The sequence below is a fragment of the Strigops habroptila genome, chromosome 6 (assembly GCF_004027225.2).
Source record: "Strigops habroptila isolate Jane chromosome 6, bStrHab1.2.pri, whole genome shotgun sequence".
NCBI classification, from domain to species: Eukaryota; Metazoa; Chordata; class Aves; order Psittaciformes; family Psittacidae; genus Strigops; species Strigops habroptila.
The window spans coordinates 15,556,295-15,570,559 of record NC_044282.2 but is presented as its reverse complement, the minus strand read 5'-3'; the positions used below and the strand labels follow the sequence as shown (position 1 = coordinate 15,570,559).

The 14,265-nt window shown below is 45.0% G+C and overlaps 1 protein-coding gene across 2 annotated transcripts in view; it reads left to right on the top strand.

Moving 5' to 3' along the window:
• The window catches only part of FOXO3 (forkhead box O3), a 90,771-nt gene extending 81,528 nt beyond the window's left edge, over positions 1 to 9,243 (top strand). Inside the window, exon 3 of one of the 2 annotated variants that reach the window (XM_030490677.1) lies at positions 8,852 to 9,243. The gene's annotated coding sequence lies outside the window, so the exon portion shown is untranslated. Of the gene's footprint in view, positions 1 to 1,701; positions 6,490 to 8,851 lie in introns of those variants that run through there. The other variant, XM_030490678.1, reaches the window with a different exon arrangement.
• The last annotated feature ends 5,022 nt before the right edge of the window (positions 9,244 to 14,265 follow it).

Sequence of the window (14,265 nt, the reverse complement as noted above, 5' to 3'; positions counted from 1 at the left end):
AAGCTGGTGATCAACTACCAGTTCGGCCAATATTTCTTCTGGTATCAGCCATCCAGAAAGTTGTTTTTACTTGGATTGTTTTAGTGATCCAGTTTACAGTAGTGCCACGCCGGCAGTGATGCTGGCAGGGCTTGGGCAGGAGGTGGAGGATGGCTCAGGGCAAAGCAGGGCAGTAACTTCCTGAGCTGGTTTTGCTGTCTGAAAAACTCATCTAGCTGCATCTTCTGAAAGAGATTTCAATATGCCATTTAGCAGGATGCCTCTGGGCTCTGTAACAGAGCTGTGCTGGAGTCACATCGACTTGTTTGAAAATTGCAAGTAAAACACTTCACAGGTCAGTTAAAGTCACTCATTTCTCCCTAGCATCATCTTGGTCCTTCATCTTCTTACTGTAGCAATAGAATGCACAAACTACTAATAGCAGTGTCATATAATGTTTGCACGATTTGGTGATTAACATCTCTCATAAAGCAAAATCCTAGGAAATGTAACAAAAGATCTGTTGGTATTTCATTACTCCATATCAGTTTGAACTACTTGCCAATTCGTTAATTGGCATTCATCATGTTTCTGAGTGGAATTCATACCCAAAGAAACATGCATAGGTCTGAGGATGACTATTCACTACACCACCATCTTAAAAATTGAAATAAGTAGTAAAAGATCTCCATTTGTATGGAATTTCAAATCAGAGAGCTCTGGACAATATGCCATGAGGAAGATGATTTTTATTCTTTACCAGAAATCTTCTTTTCTGCTTATGAAAGCTGAAATGCGGAAACCGGAATTGGTGGACCTCTTGCCTGAGGATGCTGACTGCCTTGGTACCATAGTTGCGCTTCTTCCTCACTTCTGTTCAGCAATGAGGTGTTAGGGGTAGGCCTGGCAGGTTTCTTACAAGGAGCCAAGATGAGGTTGGCTGACTTTAAAATATCTAAAGGAAATTCAGGAGCAGCAAATTCTTCTGCTCCATTTCTAACAGGTTAGTGGTTAAGGCGGTGGTGCGCTTCTAACATTTCAGTGTTGTTTCAGCCAGCCCAAGTTTTGAAAGGTGGTTTTGTAACTAGCTGAATGTCACGCGTTCCAAGTTTAGTCTTTGAACAAAAATATCCATGTGGAAAACGTATTTCACTGGGAACAGGGATCCCATTAAATCCCAAGGAGTGCCTGCCCCAAGCAGGCTCCTCACTCCCTGGCCACACACCAGTGGCATGGGGGCAAACTCTGTGCTTGTGGCTGCTGCGGAGGAGGAAAGGGAAAAGCTGAGCAAACCCTCTTGGGGCTGCCCCCTGTGCCGTCCCACTGGCCACAGTGCCCCTGGAAGCCCCATGCACACAGGGGCCAGTCCTAGACGTACAGGGATGCTGTGGCTTTTGCTGTGCGAAGGCAGCAGGAGCTGACACACAAACACAGTGAATTGCTTATTCCTTCTGGGAGTAGGGCTTTTGGGGTTTGGTGGCTTTTTAAATCTGGGTTTATGTTTTGGGGTTTTATTAACCCAGGGAAAAGGTCTGTAAAAAACAGGATTGCCTCCACAGGCTTATGTTGTGAATGTACAGCAGCTAGAGCCAGGACAGTGGTCTGATCTTGTGGTTTGGGTGTTCTTTTAGTGGTGTTTTATATAGATATATTTTTTAGTACCTCATGCTTTGTCATGTGATTCAGCAGCAATAATTAGGCAGAAACTTGCTGTCCCTGCAGATGCCAAGATTACAGGATGACATACTCTCACCAGATGACAGCACAAACTGATATTTTTAGAACAGCCCACATCAACTGGTCTCCCCAGTGCTTTCTTCCCTGGATCAGCAGCACACAGGTTTTATTACAGAATGAGTCTTCACAAATCGTCTTTTTCATGTGAATGAGCCATAATGATTGTTTAGAGCTGCATATCAGTGTTGGTCCCCAGACATGCTGTTGCTTGATAGCTCGGATGGTTACAGGTGGTTTTTAATTTTTCTTTTCTCTTTGTGAGCCAGACTTTAAATAGCCCCCCTAAAAACATATTTTCTTGAAGAAGTGCGTAATAAGAGATCCTTTTTAGACACACAGCGTCATGCAGCTGAGGTCGAGATCTTTTTTCATAGCAATTCAGCACTCAGCTGAGGTGATGAACTGACAGCTGGTGAGGTTTAAGTCTTGTGTTGATGGCAGCCAAAGAGCACAGGTATAGCGTAGGCAGCAGGAGTGCACATAGTTGGGTAGTATCATACATAAATAGCCAGTCTTTTTCTCCTGGCTTGGGGAGGGAAGATGAAGGAAGGATGCTCATGCAATGCCACTCTGGGCTCCTGGTGCCGCCGGTGGAGAGTGTCAAGCAGGATGCTCCCATCAGCACTGTCCCTGATCGAGTCCCACATGGTGGGTAGGGACACTGTCACCATTAAATCAGGTACCTGCGGCTGGGTAGTGGGAACACTCCACTCCGGTCCAGTCTATGGGGCCTATTTAATCAGCTTTTCCACTCAGATTACTGCGCAGGGTGGCAGTTGTTGGAGCCTGGCGGAGCGGACATCTGCTGAGCAGTAATCGGGTGGACACGCGGCTCAGCTAACGGAGGCCGCTGTGTAGCCATGGTTGTCTGCTGTTACTCCAGGAAAAAAGCCACTTTTCCCAGACAATGCCATGGAGAATGGCTTGCGTTTATGCACTTCTACAGCTGAGCTGAATATCTCGCCTGTTGTTTTTCCCTTGTACTGTCTGCTTCTCCTGGCTTTCATAGGTAATTTATTTCATGCAAATGTAGAGAAAATCTGGGTTTGGGGAAGGACCTTCCCTCCCTTGCGTTTTCTACCACTTGTAAGTCCTAATAGAGGATGTCCTGCCTTATATCAACATGGTGGAAGTCCTTTTGTATGACCCGTGTGAGCATTATTGTCATGTCATTTTCAACTTGCTGCAGAGGAAAATGAGAAGCCTCCATACCAGGGAGGATGTTTTTAAATTTTTAAAATAGGCTTGGTACCTGGCAGAGAAAAAGAAACTCTCTATGAGGACATTCAGAATAAAGAGTGTGTAGCACGTTTCCATAGCACTATAAGCCCGTAATACAGGATGTTTCCAGCCATGCTGGTACCTTTTACTCTAGAAGCGGCTCTTATTCTTCAGATTCAAAAGCAAAATATTTCTCTGGTCTTGGCACAGGTGCAGTAGTTATCCATCCTTTTCTGATCCACAGTAGAGGTGGAGTGCCTAAAGAAAGCACCATTTTTCCAGCCCATGTGCTTTACCCCTAACAGAAGATGTATTTTGCAAGCATTTTTGGCCTTTTTCCTCTAGTCCTGCAGCATCCTGCCTATGAGGTGCTGTGTTGAGTACCCAGGCTGACGTCTGTCAATGGCAGCATTACCCATAACTGGCAGGCTTTCCACCCCACTCCTCAGGCCCATGAACAAAAGGCAGGGGATAAAATTTACAATCAGGCTGTCAAGTAGGAAGCCTGGAGACCTTGTGGAGAGATGCTGTTCTGTATCTAGCTTCTTTTGGCCAGGGCAGAGGATTGAACCCAGCCAGATGTGATGCAACTGGGTATCAGCAGTGCTTGTGCTGGAAAGCAGCATTAACTGCACACTGACATGTCTGTAGGTGTAAAAACAGGTCTGTCAGCATATGGGCTTCCTGTATGGACAACAACAAAGTGACATATAGGGGAGTCTGCATGTGCCTGCTCCTCTTGCAAGGAAGTGCAGAATTTCCTATGAATTTGGTTGTTTAGTATCCTGATTGGTCCTGATACGTTAGGGAACCCCAATCTACTTTTCCTTTCAAGTGTGTGAGCGTGGATGGACCACTTTCTTTCTGGGTGTCTCCTTTTCACGTGTACAATGGGTAAAAGGGACCTTACCCACCATTGATGGTTGTAATGAGCTGCCCAGAGGAGTGGTGGATGCTCCCTTGCTGGGAATATTCCAGACTTGACAGGGCCCTGAACAACCTAACCTAAGGCTCTGCCTTCAGATGATGCTGAGTCCCTTCCAGCCTGGACTTTTCTGTGATTCTGTAGACAAGTAGGATATCACACATATCAATAGTTGTGGCACCTCACTACAGTTCTGGGCAAGCCTTTCGACCAAGGGGGCTGCTACAGGGTGAGAGAATGATCTGCTGTCTTTAGTTACATTTACTGCCAAAATACTTGATTGTCTGCTGTGGTTTGCAGTGTTTCTTGGAGTGGAAGAACAGAAGCAGGAAAAGAGACACTTTTGTGCTTTACGTGCCTGCACAAGTACCAGCACAGCAACTTTTTAGCTCCCGTAATTTTTAGTTCTAGGCCAGCATTCTTCCTCTTTCCATCCTTCTCCCTCACTCTTTGCCCCCAGTTCTGAGCTAAAAAGGATCTGTTTTTATGAGTAGAACTTAAAGAGAAAAAGTGAAGTTGCAACATGCCTGAAAGTTCATGAAAACACATTAAGTTGCCAGCTCTTTTTTCCCCTTTGGGCTTCTCACCGTCACCTCAGTGTTGTCTCTCAGCACAGAGCCATCCTAGTGCAGTGTACACTAAGCCTGTAGGGTGTCACTGTGCCACACCTGCCGTGGCATCAGGGTTCCTAATTTTTATTCTGCTTGAACAAAAAATCTCATTCTGCAATTTGTCAGTATAGAGTGATTAGCCACAGTAGTTATCTTCCTTACTTGTTTCTAAATAAATACTGTGTATTCTTCAGTCTTTAGCTGGGAAACCTCAGGCAGAATATTAACTTGCAACCTCACATAATCAAGTCTTGCTTTTTGAGCCTACCCCCATTTTTGAGTGGAAGTTGTACTGCTGGTGACAATGGCAAATGAAGGGGGAGAAGCACCAGGATGAATACACATCTGTCACTAAAGGACGCAAGTTTCCTTCCAAATCTTTGCATCTGAAGTCTCTGGACAATAAAAGCACTTACTGGAATTTCCTCTGCCTGGGGAGTTGTTGCAGAGTGGTACCCAGGAAAAACACTAGTTTTACAGGCCTGCAAGTGGTGATACTTTTCAAGAGGCAGTCCACTGATCAAGAAGCCTTCCAGCCAAATCAGGAGGTCCTTGGTAGGCTGCTGTAGAGAGGAGTTGTGTGTTAGTAGTGTGGTTTCTCATACCATAATTACATAGAGGAGCACATAACTTTTCTTTAACAGAAAACTGTATGTGCTGATTGTTATGTTAGCTTACTGCTAAAGTTGCCACCAGTACCCATTATCTGTGCCTCACTCTGGGGAGCATCGATGCATCACCTTTCTATTCTGAAGAAATTTCCAGTGCTGCATAATTGGCACCATTAGGAATCAAAAGGAGAAAGCAACACAGGGAAGATGATCCTTCAGAGCTGGTCTGATGGTGCATGGCTGGCATGAGGCTTGGGAGACAGCTATCCAGTTAAGTGGTCGAATGATGTGAGACAGAGGTGAGGAAATGTTGCTGCTGGAGGGAAATCACAACCAACAGCTTGGCCATGGAGTAAGCAAGAGTAGCATTTGTAATTGGTCAGTAGCACAGTAGAGGATGGGAAAGCAGAGAAAAGGACAGAAGGGGCATTTCATCTCCCACATAATTGCTTGCAAGCTGAAGAATTAGAAAATACAGAAATACTTGCTTTTTGTATGACAGTCTTCCACCAAATAGGATAAACAGATTTAGCATTTAGGGTTCAAAACGTCTGTGGGACATAAGAAAGCAGAAGGTCATCCTCACCTCTAACTTGATGTTTTTTCTGTTTCTGTTTTAAAGTGATTATTTTCACCAATCTCATGCATGTATGCTTGCATAAGCTATAGCTTGGTATGGTATTATGGGTTCTTCTAATGTCCAGCAGATATATCTTATTTCAGCCTTCTGTACCCCGGAGGTCAAAACAGCCATAGTGGAATTGCTTCTACTGTCAATGTGTGTGTGCATGTGTGTGCAACAGAACCCAGAGATCAATGCATTTGTGAAGACTGCACTCGAGAAAAAAGCCTTCACTATCTTCAGAAGAAAAGAAGTCTCTAAGAAAGTATAAAATTCCTCCTTCCTTTCTACTCTCTGATGACTGAAGGTGGGCTTCAGGTTTGGCAAAGGAGCTTTTGAAGGGAGAATTGAGTTTTCCAGGGTGTGGCTTAAGAAGTACAGGCAGGTATTTTCCAGTAGTGCCCTTTTTTGGGCAGCCTGAGAAACAAGAAACCATGCCACGTGTAGGTGGGGGCTCTACACCTTTGCTGTGGCAAGTTGGCAAATGCTGCTCTAACCTCCTAGCCCTGCTAGACTTCACCTTTCTTGTATCCTTCCTTGCTCTCTGTTCTGTTGTTTGGTTGGTTTTTTTTCATCACTCCCTGTGCTCATACATCTGCTGCTCTTATTGCCCAACACAGGACACAATAGTAAAGACCAAGAAAAAGGATAAAGTGAGGACTGGAGTACTTTGCCTGGAGACCAGAGTGTTGCCCTTAGAGGACAGCGTTGTCCTGGCTTACCCATCTATTTCTGCAAATTCAGGGAGACACTCCAGAGGATGAGCAGGAATGTCAAGAATGGCTCAGGATGCAGCTGGAGATACTTGGGGACAGGGAGAGAGGAGCACTGGGGAGGTGTGCTTGAGGACCGCTGATAAATGGAGATATAACTGGAGTGGTTGCTTCCCTGCCTGATACAGTTTTCACTGCTATGAAGCAGCAGGCCACTAACTCAGGGTTAACAGGCTTTTTGTGGAGAGATGAAAAGTAAGAGTGTGTGTGTCTATTGTGGACTTTAATGGGGTAATTTAAAGGCAGGCAGGTTAAGACTTTGGTCTACTTCTTTTCATTTTTTAATCTGTTTGCAAAGTCGATGTAAACAGAGCTGTGAACTTGGAGTTGGGTTTAGTTCTGCTATGAGCAAATTTCACCTCAGCTGTGTGCCTGTCTCCTAAATGTTGACACTGTCTGCAGGATGAGTGTCCTCAGGAAAAAATACGGGGCAGTGCTACTTCCACAAATGGTGCCCATCATCATCCATCCTCCAGCTTTTTCTCTTGTCACTTTGGTTCATAGTGTATTTTACATACATTTTTAATTTAAATATTGAACACTACTCTGGTACTTCATTGGGAGTTTCTGTACTCATTTACTTTCAACTAATGGCTCCATTCAAAGACAGCAGGACTCCTCACACGTGCCAAAGTTAAACCTGTGCTCAGCAAAACTGGCGGCTGCATGAGAGCAAGCCAGCTTGCCAGGCTGCGGCATGCGGGAAGTGAGCCTTGCCTTCCTTCGGATGAGGTTGTGCTTTGGGAAGTCCCAGCCCCCTGGTGCTAAGGCTTTAAGGAGAAGTAGAGGAAAGGGCATGCACTCATTTGAGCTGCATACAAGCTGCTAACCAGGTTTTACTGGGGGCTACCAGGCCTGTCTGGGTGGGTATCTTCTGCTGACCTTGTTACAGCCATCAGGACACACCAAATGGAGTTGTTGCCAGGCAGTCACATTAACGAACTGCTAGCGTTAATTTGCCCTTTGAAAATGAAGAAATCAATATGTTGATCCAGGCAGAAATCCTTTTATTCGCAGAACACTCTACCCCAAACCCTTCCATATAATTAAGGCTAAAGCCAAATTTTGTTTGGGTGAAACATGCAATCTGTCTGCTTCCTAAGCTCTGCTGAATGAAGTTCTCCCCTAATGGCACAGGGAGCAGCTGTCACGCTGTTGCTCTAATAACCATGAGACAAAATGATTAAATTTCCATCAATCATTTAGCATTATCAGAATAGGTCGTTTTAATAAAATGTTATCATAGTATCCGTGCCTGGCACCTTAGAATGGAGGGGGGCAGTGATAGAGTGTCATCTTGTGACAGCCTTTAAGTGATCTCCCTTGCAGGAGATGCTTGTCCAGATTAATCCAGCAGTACTGCTAAATCCACCATCTTTCATGAGGGTGCCTGATACCAGGATCTTGTGAGAGTAAAGACATTCCCGTAATCAACTCAAACGGCTTTTTGGTTTCAGCAAGTCTCCACTTGTTCTTGCACTACATAAAGAAGTCACCAATCATTCATCTCGGGGGAAAATCCTCAACGAGTTGTAGGTGGTGTGGGGAACTAAGCCCACACCAGTGGCTTTCAGAAGCCATTTCAGAGCCAGAGTTACATGCCCAGCAATGCAGATGGCTGCCACGAGGAGTTTCTGAAGATGTGAAAGGATTTTGTGGGAATGTTTAAATGTACATATGTTCCAAAACCCTACTTGGTGCCTGCCTTCATCTTTAGGCCCCTGAGTACCTTTAAAAACCTGTTCCCTTGGCTCTCTTGGTTGAAATGTCCATTTGTTTTCAGTGTCTTACCTACCTACCGTGTCACTTTTTAGTCATGTCCCTGCTGCATCCAAGGTGTCTTTCCCTCTGCCTAGAAGGCTACAGAACAAGCTGGACCCTGACCCTGTTTTTAAAGCTGGGTGGACCCTGTCCGTTGATGGTGTGTTGTATGAGCAGGAAAATAGAAAACTCCGAAGTCTGAACCAAAATCCGTGGCTCCTCTCTACTTCTCTTGAGCAGCCTCCTTCAGCTGTCCTTCAAGCATAGAGGTTGATGTCAAAGGCTGGCAGAAGATTTGTCCAGCCTTTTGGAGATGCTGTGAAAGGGTGATTTGAAGAGAGGGTTTTCCTTTCCTGCTTGGGAGCAGCTAAGCCAGCAAAGCAACACACTCAAACCTTGGTGAGGGAGAAGCATCTTCAGGCAGGGTCACGGTGCAGCTCACTCCTTACTATAAGTTTGAAGCTTCTGGGTGCAAACAAATCAAAATTGCTTGTCAGGGTAAACTGTTGTTGGGTTTGGAGGTTTGCCTGGTTGACTTTTTGTTCTGGTTTTTTGTTCCTACATGCAGCAGTCTCACTTGTCTTTTCTTTTTTCTTCTTCTTCCTCTCCAGGCCCTCAAACTGACACGAGATGTAGAAAGAGAACCCTTTGCCAAATCTGCTGTCAGCAAGTGGACAGTGATACTGTTTACAGCTTATGACCTTTGTGAACCCTGCGTTATTTTCCTAATGAAGCAGACTGTTAATAGCCCCTTATCGGAGTGAAGATCCTCTTTTTTTTTTCCCTTTTTTTTTTCCTTTTCTCTTTTTTTTTTTTTGAGAATTGAACTAATTCTGAAGTATGCAAAATCTTCCTTTTCTGGGATGGCCAAGCACCTGCTGTGGAGACAAATGTTCAGCACCATCCTGTTGAGAATACACTGTGTAGCCTTTACAGTAGTTACTTGTCAATGAGTATGTGGTGTTTCAATATATTAATGGTTTATGGGATGTTTTAAGTTGGCTTTTCTTTTTGGAGGTTTTTCCTGTCTGCCCACCTTCCTCTCTACAACCTCCAGTTTGATTTCCTTAGATTTTTGATCATTTTTGCTTTCTCTCCCTGGGGAATCCGAAGTACTGCGCACATGCAAGGAAATGATCATAACCCAGCATTGCTCAGACGTCAGGGGTTTCTGAATATACAGCATTAGTTATACCCATCAACCAGCTGAATTCCAGAGAGAGGTGATGTGTGTGGTCTGTTTGTTTATTGGGTTGTTTCTTTCTTATTCTTCCCTGAAGTTTGATGGTACACCCCTGTTTTCCATACACCCCAGGTTTCCCCTGTTTCAAGTGTCAAACCAGGGTTGATTGCAAAACAGGGGAAGCCGGCAAGTTTGCCTCTTGGCTCGTGAGGACGGACCGACAGCGGGTGCCATTGCTTGCACGTGCACAGAGGCAAAGCCCGCCGGAGCAGGCTCCTCTCCTGCCTTATGTTAGCAAGGTTGCCCCTACTGCTGCAGCAGGCTGGTAAGGAGTTACAAGCTGAGCTGCCAGACAAATTGAACATAGCCACCTCTAAAGATGTGTTTGGAAAAGCAAAAATTAAAGGAAGTAATGCCACTTTGCAGAAAAGCTAAGGCTAGAGGCTGGGCATCGACAGGGGACTTGCAGTGGCAGCGCCAGGAGTTGAGGCACAGGTCGTTGCAGGGTGTGTTAACTACATCAGTGATCCTTTCTTTCATTTGTTTTGGACATATCCTTGATTATTTTTTCCTTCTTATTACATATAATTTGTTGTGGCAGGAGAAGCAGAAGAAGGAATGACAAGGTGACAGTATCATACAAATGGCTTTTCATGTGAGCGTAGGTTGTAACAGGATAAATGACACTGAAAGACAAGGCAGTTTTATATATTTTGCTTCTAAGTTTTTCTTTTGTAAAATGAATAATAATTAATAATAATAATTAATAAAAGGTATGGTGCTGTATAGATCCTCTCTATAATCTGGAAAGTTTGATTACTTTTTATTAGTATCCGGGGGAGGGAGGGATACAAAGAGGGGAAAACACCAATGGTACATAGGAACTCGGTATGAAGAGGTTCTGAATAGGACAGTGTATACATAATTCTCCAAAGCGATATAGGAAGTTTTTTTTCTTTGCATAAAAGCATTATGCATATAAATATATAAATATATTTTATTATGTACAGAAATGGATCATTATGCATGGATGTTAGGAAAACAAACTAGCATTTTAACCCAAAGTCTCAGTGCATGAGTTCCCACCAACCCGTGTCCCATGCAATGTGGAGTGACTCCCTCTCGCCACTGCCACCGCACATGCACAGTCATGCACACACACACACAAGCATTCGTGGGCCCTTCCTCGCTCCTTACTTTCTAGGTCCCCGAGGTGATATTGTTGAAACAACAGCTCCTAGTGTGATGGAAGTTTTGGTTTTGTATCGTAGCCCCCACGCTGTTCTATGGTAAAGATGCACCTTCTGGTTTCTCCCCGCAGTTATGACTGTGTAGAATCTGTGCAGTTGTGGTAATTGTAGCCCTGTAGCATATCAACTCTTCCAAGCAGCCAAGGGTTTATCATTAGCCTTTTATACAAACGTCTCTTTTTCTTTTTACACCGAGGTGATCTATTTGTCAGCGTGGGGACTAATTTATTGGAGTTAAGTGATGCTCATTGCCCATCTTGGTCAGCAGCCGGCTGCCCAGGATGCTCATGTTGCACAGTGGTCGCCTGGGCTAGAGATCACTTTGTTTATCAGAGTCCAGGCACCTTCTACCAAAATTGGTCAAGAGCTTTGGTCAAGAGCTTTATCACCAGCCTCCTCTGGCGTGTAACATTAGCTCGCAGCTTCCCAGTCCAAACCAAAACATGAGTGTACGCTGAAGGACGTCCCTCTGGTGCTCCTTTCCCTGAGGCTCTTGTGGCTGCTGCCCTGCAGCTGGGCTTGTTCCCCTGCCCCATATTTTTGGCTGCCACCAGAGCTCACTCTGTGGCTCCCTGTGCTGGGACACAGCATTTGGCCCCTTCACAGGTGAGCCTCTGGTGAGATCTGGGTGCGTGCCCAAACAGCATTGACCAGGTTGCTGACAGCACCATTAAGGCCTGACTTGATGATATGGCCAAGGTGACCAAAATCCATCATTTCTTTTTTTTTTTCTTGGTATAGATGCAGCTCTTGTCACAGGCAAGGGAAGGACCATTAGCTTAAACCAAATGAGAGCAACTTTTGCTCTGCTATGGCAGCCTAGCCCTGTGGAGTTCAACAGAGCTAGATCCTGCTGACAGAAATGAAAGAGAAAATGATGGTCTGCTCTATTCAGGAAATGGAGAAAACCCCCTTGATTTAGAGACAGCCCATCAATGGCAGAGAATTAAAACTAAATAAAAAAGGAAATCATTAGCATCTGAAAGGCTTAACCTGCCTCCCAGCAGTGTCAAGGGCAGCATTTCCACTGGCATGGCTGGGATGCCTTGGGCCCCTGCTTTGGAGAACATCCCAGCACTCACTGAAGAGGGGTGGATTTGGCCAACCTCTTTGGTTTGGTTTGGTTTCTGTTGCCCATCTTTGGGGCTGAGATTTTCAAGCAGGAATGCCTGGAGTCAGGCACCCAACGTCAGGGACTCCAGCGTGGTCACAGGGGGTGAGCACCTCTGCTCCTGTCGCTTCTTGAAGGAGGGAGAGGTGCCAGGTCTCCCCAGGCCCAGGGGAAGGTCACCACCCTCTACACCTGCTGAAGTGCCCAGCAAACACCCTCCTCTCCAGAGGTGCTAGATAAATCTCACTGAATTCAAAGGGCCACTTACTTAGGTGTCAAAATACAGACTTGAATGGCTAATTCTGGGAGCCTACCTTTTGAAAATTTGGCCTTGGAATCTTTGAACATGTTTATGACTAGAAGTTTTCCTTCTGAAACTGTGTAAAGCAGATAAAGGTGCAGAACAACGACTTAGTTACTATTTAAACACTTAGTATAAACAGAAGGTCTAAAAAGGTGACATTTATGCAGTTCCTAGTCACAGGTCTGGGGCTTGATTTAATGATTTTGTAAAAGAACTTTATCTTGACAATAATCGGATAGTTGACCACTGCTTAACTCCAGACATTTTTGTGCCACCGCTTCAAAAGGTTATTTTTTAGGTCATGTATTTCTCTAAAATGATGTCATTGCTTGGCAATTGGTGTCCTGTAAGCGTTTCTAGTACACGACATACCTTTGGAACTGCCAACACATGCGAAGGGGGACCAGATACATTTTGTTACTATGGGTTGGAAAAAATGGATTGTACATTTGGCTTCACATGTTTAACTTTTTTTTTAAAAAAGTTGCATGATTGGAAAAAAGTATGTATACAGTATCTGTAAAACTGTTTTATCTGTTTTTGTTTCAAGCCATGTAAATTGGAAGAATATTAAATCCACAGCCTTATCGCGCATGGCCGTCTTTACATACCGAAGAGCTGAACAGTTTATACTTTTCATTTGGGCTATCTTGTACTTTCATTTGAAAGCAGACACTCTCACATTGCAGTCTTACTGAGGATTTTATATTTTAAGAAAAAGAAAAAAAAGATGCTGCCCTGGAGGAATATACTACCTTACTACACAGAGGTTGGAAGGAAGTTTGTTTTGGAGCAAAACCTGCCCCTTTCCAAACGAAGTAGAGATGCAGTGCTTACTCCACTTGGTGTTAGTAGATATTGCCTTGTGTATTCCATTTTAAATTGTAATCTAGTTTGTAAAAGAGATAGTGACGCATGTAAATAAAGCATAATGGATCTCTACATTGCACATTTGCTTTCGCTCTGTTTTACTGTGTCGTGGACAGAGATCTGAAGGCAGGACCTGGAGAAGCGGTGATTCCCAAGCAGTGGATGAAACTGGCTGGTGGAGGGTGTTGGGCTGGGGAGGGGGCTTGACCCTGCATCTGCTTGGGTCTGTAAATGCATATTTACGTGGGCCTCTGCACTTCAGCCAAGCCAGCATAGTTTTGGTGGTCAGATAACCCCTAATGGGATCATTTACTGCAGCTAAAACTCACAGACTTCACTTCATTTTTGGGGTCAGGGAGTTGTCCTCCGGGGTGGCGGCTGCAGCCTGCAGCTGCAGCACACCATGCCTGTCCTGGAGACAACCAGCCCAACTGCACATCAGTTACACCCCCCATGGGCTTGGCTGGGCTTCAGGCTGTCTTTGAAAAATGCCTGGAGTACTTGAAACCACCCGTTTGGGATTTGGGATAAGAAAACCAGCAGCCTGACTTCAGCAGAAAGTTACACCAAGGGCTCTGGCCAAGGCATAGGAGAGCGTGCTCAGAAACATGAGCCATGTTGGCAGAAAACTCTTCTCCCACCCTGACGGGAAGCCACAGATGTATATGGGGGTTTTGGAGTTGTTTTTCACGAGCAAATGGTACTTTGCCGAAAGAGGAGATTCTCCGTGCAGCAGGGAGGGGGTTCCCGTGACTCCAGGGGGATGACCGCTATGGTGACCGGGCAAAGCCCATGGGAGCATTGCACCCACGTACTGCAGCATAAAGAGCTGCTTGGGGATATCCCTTGTTTAACATAGCCAAAGCTCTTCAGGCTTTGTCCTAACTAGAGATAGCCTGAAATATTACAACATCCAGTCAGGAAATAGCCTTTGACCAAGATAAAATTCTGCAGAAGCCTTCTCGGAGTCAGAAGGTGCTTGTTTGGCAGCAATTACAGCTGTTCCTTGGAAATGGAGCTGCTTTGCTTGATTTTTCTGAAGGCTTCTCCAACAATGCTCTGGCAGGGAAGGACCCGCGTCCTCCGCCTCGTTGGCATCACCCCCGTGGTATTTAGGACAAACAATGAGAGCGTTTGGGCCACTGATGTGCCAGGTGGAAGCTTTGACCTGAATTCAGGCAGAGGCAGCAGTAGCAATGAGCTGATCAAATCCTGTGCGAGTTTTGTGCTGAACCGACTTGGTTGTGTTGTGCAATGCCTTAACTGTGACCTTCAGTTCACCCAGCCTTGGAATAGATCATTCTTAT